Consider the following 6,000-nt stretch of genomic DNA (forward strand, 5'->3'; position numbering starts at 1 on the left):
AGCCAGTGAAAACACTGACGCTCTGAGAAAAATCTATGGGGAAAATGTCAAAAGGATTATTTCACGGGCGCTAACTGAAAGCAAGGCAGAACACAATACGTGATTGCACTTGATGAGATGCAGCTAAATCAGGGCAATTACTTTTGCTTACGCACATAACACTTAATTCTGTTTACCATGCGCCCTTTTTTTTTACACCCAGAATCACATCGGAGCCAGCTGTGCAAAAGTCATAATATTCGGTTCCTTTCTGTTTCCTTTTTCATAATTTGCATTTGAAAATATGTGAAAAATATTGCAGTGACAAAACACTGTCAGCTCCAGCTTGTGAGCGGGTGATCATTGATTCTGGGTTATTTTTTTGCTTGGGTAAACGTTGGGGGGAGGGGGGGGGGGGTATAAATAGCGTGTTGGACACTCCTCTGTCTGTGTGTCAGTGGAGAAAATAGAAAGCTCAAAGTCACTGCCCAGTGTGAAAAATCTCTCCGGCTCACCACATGCCTCTCAACACGTAGTCCTCCCTCCCTCGCTCTTTCTCTTCCTCTTCCACCCCCTCATCTGCTCTCACAATTAGCCCACTTCCTGTTGATACGGCCTAGCCCCACTGGCCTGATTCCACCTACCTGTTCCCCAGCACACCTGTGTGCACGTTGCCTGCATCACTTCCTGTCTCTCCCTTCCGGACCTGTCAATCAACCTGTGTGTTTTCAAAGGGGAAGTCAACCATGACCATATTTGTCAGTTAATATTGACCTGTACATATGTGGGTTGCAATAAAGGCTTGTCTCAGATACATATTTGATCCTTGTCCTTGAGATAAGAGGTTTCTCTCCCTAGTTATCTAGTAACACCTGTTGTGTTTCTGTGGGTGTCAAAAAGGAAATGACATCATATTTCACACAATATAGAAAAGCATGTGTCAATTCTTTTTAACTATCCATTATATCAAATCTCATTTTGGGATCTCGGCTAAAAGGGAGTGGAGCTTCTCTGGCATGATTGTCTTTATCAATTCATCCAGCACATCCCAATGGAATTTCTGTGAGCTCTCAAATCTCCACCACCTTTAACCGCGACAGCACTGTGTCTGAAATTAACATTGGCCTTTGAGTGACCTTATAGCATTGAGCTGTTATTCACTTTTCTCTTCTTTGGTAGCTGAGACCTTATCAGCTTATCTTTGTCATTTAAACATCTCCTCTGTGACTTCCCCCTTATTTTCCTCTCCTGCCCTGGGCAGTTCTTTCTGTCTGTCCAGCCCCTGTATTTCAACATACTCTGTGTCGTCTGGACATCTTCTTTGCAGGGAATTGTTCAGGCACAAAGGTTTATCATGAATTACTGAAAAGAATTGGGTCATCTACTTCCCATACCTTGTCCGTCGGTCAGACAGAAATATTTCAGTCTGAAACTCTTCTCAATTCAAAGTTTCCACTCTGTAACTCCAGGCGGAAACTGGGTTGAGCTGTACACTGGCAGTACCTAGTCTAGCCAGGACCCACAGCCCTTTGGCCCGAATACTAGTATGGGGCTAAGGGACGGAACACGTTGTTCAGAAGCCCGGATCACATCCAGGAGGCCGAGAGGAAGTGGGCTTGAAGGATCGGGCGCTCGTCTCACTGTACGGGTGACTCAACTGTTAAGGGTCCGCTGACTAAGATGGCAATGAGGGGAGGTGTGGCAGGGGGGTTTTGGCAGGCTGTGTGGGTGTGTGTGGGTGGTGGGGGGGGGGGTCACTATTTTTGGCACGGCACCCTCCTTGCTTCCCTCAATTCCTCTTTTCACTCGTTCTGTCTTCCTTACTCTCCAGATGTGTACTTCCTCCTTGTCTTTTTTCGAGGGCCTCTCTGACGCAGTTAGCCTCTCTGAGGAATTGCAGGGGAAGAAGGGAGGGGTGAGGAAATAAATGTGTCATTTTTTTGCCAGCATAGAAATAAAGAGCTGAGATTGGGTATGTAGTACTCACCCGGCTCTGAAAAACATCTGTTCATAACCTCTCCAAGATCTCCATTATAAAGGGTCCCTATCATGACCTTAAAAGCATCATTAAAAGTTTATTGTAGAAGTTTGTTTTTCCCCACGGTAACTTCGGGAGTTACTAGATAAGGTGATTGCATACGCAGTAAAAAATAATAACGTTGTACCAGAAAAGAGCATTATTTCAGCTGTACAGTATGTCCACACATGTGGAATTGAACCTTTAACCCTCGCCGCGCTGTGTTCAGTTGAAGTGAGTTATGTTGACGGGCGATGTGTCACGTAGTGTGTCAAACACTACTGGAGCCGCTTCAGTCAGAGTGAGCTTAAGAGGCCGGCACTTGATCCCCAGGCTTGACAGCTCCAGCCCTCTCCTCACCTCATGAATGAAGCCTGCGGTTGTATGACAGAGAGTGTGAGGGAGAGAGATTGGGAGGGGGGGGGGGGTTAACAGAATCGTGTCCTGGGCCTTTAAAAGTTGGAATGCGTATCGGAATGTGCGGCTGTGCCCAGGCGTTGAGCTCCGGAATGTGCTAGAACGTTGGCAGCGCTCCCTGTTACCCCCGCAGCTATGTCCCAGGTGTGTGGAACCGCGGGAGAGCCAGAACAACTGCCAGGGGAAAAAAAAGTACACAAAGATGGGAAAAAACAGGGAATGAAGTGGGAGGAAGGGGTGGTGGTGGTGAGGATTTGCGAGCAACTCAGCGAAGTAGTATGGAAGGGGGGGAAAAAACAGCAGCACCAAACCAAACATTGAGCCTCTAGACATGAGGTCATTCCCAGGTGCGCTGGAACACAAGGTAAACAAGACTTGAAACAAAGGAGAGGAGTAACCATGGTCAGATTTACGACTCCCCCGCCTCTCCCAACTTCTCCTCCTCCACCTCCTCCCTCTCTGCCTGGGTACAGGGTTTATGCTCCGGCCTGCCTGGGGCAGGTACGCCATGTGTGCTACATAACTTGGCATCGGACTGGACCGGGGTGTGTGTGGTGTGTGGGAGACATTTTTGCGAGAACCGAACCCACACACCACAAGCACGCACACAGAAACCTCATCAAGGCCCCAGAGCTGTTGTTTGTTTCACTTTTTTGAAAAGGGGAAACTCAGTTGGTATATGTAGCCATCTAGCAGACATGAAAAGACCCCAACTGTCACTGATTTATATCTGAGTGACTCACAGGGTTAATAGACAAACAAAGTCTAGACAGCTGCACGGGGACCCTGCCACCTCTATCCTGCCACCTCCATCATGGCTGTTTATTACCTTCTGCTGTGGACAGGGTCAACCATCTGATCCCTCAACTCCCGCCTTAAGCTCTGTTCTCCCTGTGTCACAGCTGGTTTCAGGTGACGCCTACCTGTACATGGAGTATAACCAGATACACACGCTCACACATTCACACACACACACACACACACACACAAACACACATTGTAATATCACAAGTCTGGTGCTAGATGACTCGCCAAGGCCTCTTTGACCTGCCCACTGGGAAAGTCCCAAGATGGAATGCCTGCGATTAAAGCCGACCAGACCTCCACACCTCTCTCTGTCCAAATGCCTGCTCCCTCTTCCCCAGAGAGCATCTGATGGCTGCTCTCTCTCCCTCTCTTTTCTCTCTCCCCCTCTCCAACTCTCTCTCTCTCTCTCTCTCTCTCTCTCTCTCTCTCTCTCTCTCTCTGGAATGTGACACTGCTATTGTCAAACCTATCCCTGAAACTGTCACATGCAAATTAACCTTGAAAAAGAAGAGTTCACAGTCTGTACATGATATAAACACATGACACTGCTATGAGGCTTTGGATCTAGCTGAACAGTTAAGTGCACATCACTAACAAATATGACACCACTGAAGTGCCTTAAGTATGGGCTGAATCATAGTGAAAACCATTCATACAGTCACAAAAAAATCCCTCCTGACAAAGACTCTACTGATAAAATCTTTTCTGTAGCCTAGGAAGCAGAGATAAACCGTCTGTTGCTGCTGCTGCTGCTGCTGTGTGGATCTGGTAAGGAAAAAGCTCTTCATAAAAACCTATTCTTGCTTTTACCAGTGGGTAGAAAATTAAGTAGATCCATGTGGAAAGTAACCTACTGCCCCCCCCCCCCCTCCCCAAAACACACACACACACACACACACATATACACACGGACACACACAACCCAACCAAACATCAGCCTATTTCCCCACACTGGACCTGCTAGGAGCAAGTGCCTCTGTTAAACAGCTCCTGCTTTGGCCCAAAAGGGACACAGATACGTCAGGGCCGACATGTTGTATGTCCATTAATGGGACGATGAGTTCACCCTCTCCTTTACGGAAAAGCCATCGAACATCAGGTGAGCTCACCGATCCCTCGAGATCCAGATGAGATCACACAGCTCTATCTGTACGCATGACTCCATGTCAGCACTCCACTATGTCATCGCTAACTTTAAAGCCGAATGCCGATCTCCTCTTGTGTCTCGCGTGTGAAAGTGAATGTGTCGGATTGGAGAGATCAATGAGAGAGAGAGAGAGAGAAAGAGAGAGACTGAGCCCACGTTAGTGGAGCATATCAATACAACACAGTAAACCTGTTTCTCAGGATGTGCGGTTTTTTGGTGTGGATGCAAAAAAAGCTTTACCGCATTAAAATATGTACGGGCAAGTGAACTGTGAGATGCCAGGCTGGCGAAAAAGGTCTCTCTCTCTCTCTCTCTCTCGTCTCGAGAATCCAGTTGAGACAGATAGCCACCGAAGTGGTGTGTGTTCCAGACAGGGTTGCTATGGCTGGAAAATGTCTGTCGCAACAGCCAGCCATGTGGGTTGGTCTGCCTGTCTGGACTGATCTCCTCCACAGCTGCTGAAGCATAAAACACGCAGGGTCAGGAAAGATAAGGGGTAATTCATTAGCAAGTGAGAGAGGAACAGACATTAATATCTACAACGTTTGTTGAGGCCAATGACTTCAAAAGCTATTGGTTGAAAGTGTGTGTGTGAATGCACTATACATGTGTGAGTATTTAAAAATATATCCTGTCTTGATTCTCAATATCTATGCATCAAATCAGTGATCCACACATACACACACACACACACACCTACACACAAACCTAATCCAGATAAACTCAGGTCTGTGTCCCCTCTTGCTGACAGCTACATCTACACTAATTGAGGCCCTTTCCTCAACAGCCTGTAATGATATGGCATTTCTCTTAGGGCTGCGGTGTCAACAAGTGTCAGGGTGGAGGTGCCTGAGGCCCTCTCCGCCATGACACCTCTGCTGACTAGGGGAATCTGCCCCTCACTTTTCCCTTCTCTCACACAGGGCCAGTCAGCCACACTCTCTCCTCCCCTGTCCTCTCTCTCTCTCCTTTTTGCCATCACTGTAATTCTGTGTTGACGTGGTGTCCATGATGTTCCAGACAGACACAGGACCCCACACACACCACACCACACCACACCACCTCGCCTTCCAACCCCCACCAAAATCACTCTCTTCCCAACTCAGCCCTGTCACTCTGTCCTGCACCATGGCCATCGACAGCCGCATCGTGAGCCACAGTGTTGCCATGATGTCATTCAAGCTCTGAAGCCGTTAAACATTGCTGTTTGATGCTACTTTCTTGTTCCATTCTCCAGCTTCTCGTGGCTCTTTACACATGGTGCTAAGTGTTGTAGGGAAATGACCTTTAGCTCTCTTCTCTGTCCTGTGACCACACTGCTTTTGGGTGCAGACCGTCTCTGGCCATCATTTTCCATCTGTCTGACTGTTTCATATAGAGTTCTTTCTCTCCCTCTCTGCCTCTGTCTCTTTCTCTCACTTTCTATCTTTATCTCCCATCCACTCCCCCTGTTTCCACGTCTCTCTCACTCTCTTTCTATCTTTCTCTCTGTCTTTCTCTCTCTCTCTCTTCTCCACATGTTGCCCTGTTGTGGTTTGTTCTCCACATGTGCCCCGAGTCTCTACTGTCCACAGCAGTCCAGCCTCTCAGACAGACAGGCCTCCTTTCCAGACCTCCTCCTTCACCAGACTGT

The sequence above is a fragment of the Alosa sapidissima genome, chromosome 3, assembly GCF_018492685.1.
Source record: "Alosa sapidissima isolate fAloSap1 chromosome 3, fAloSap1.pri, whole genome shotgun sequence".
Classification (NCBI taxonomy): Eukaryota; Metazoa; Chordata; class Actinopteri; order Clupeiformes; family Clupeidae; genus Alosa; species Alosa sapidissima.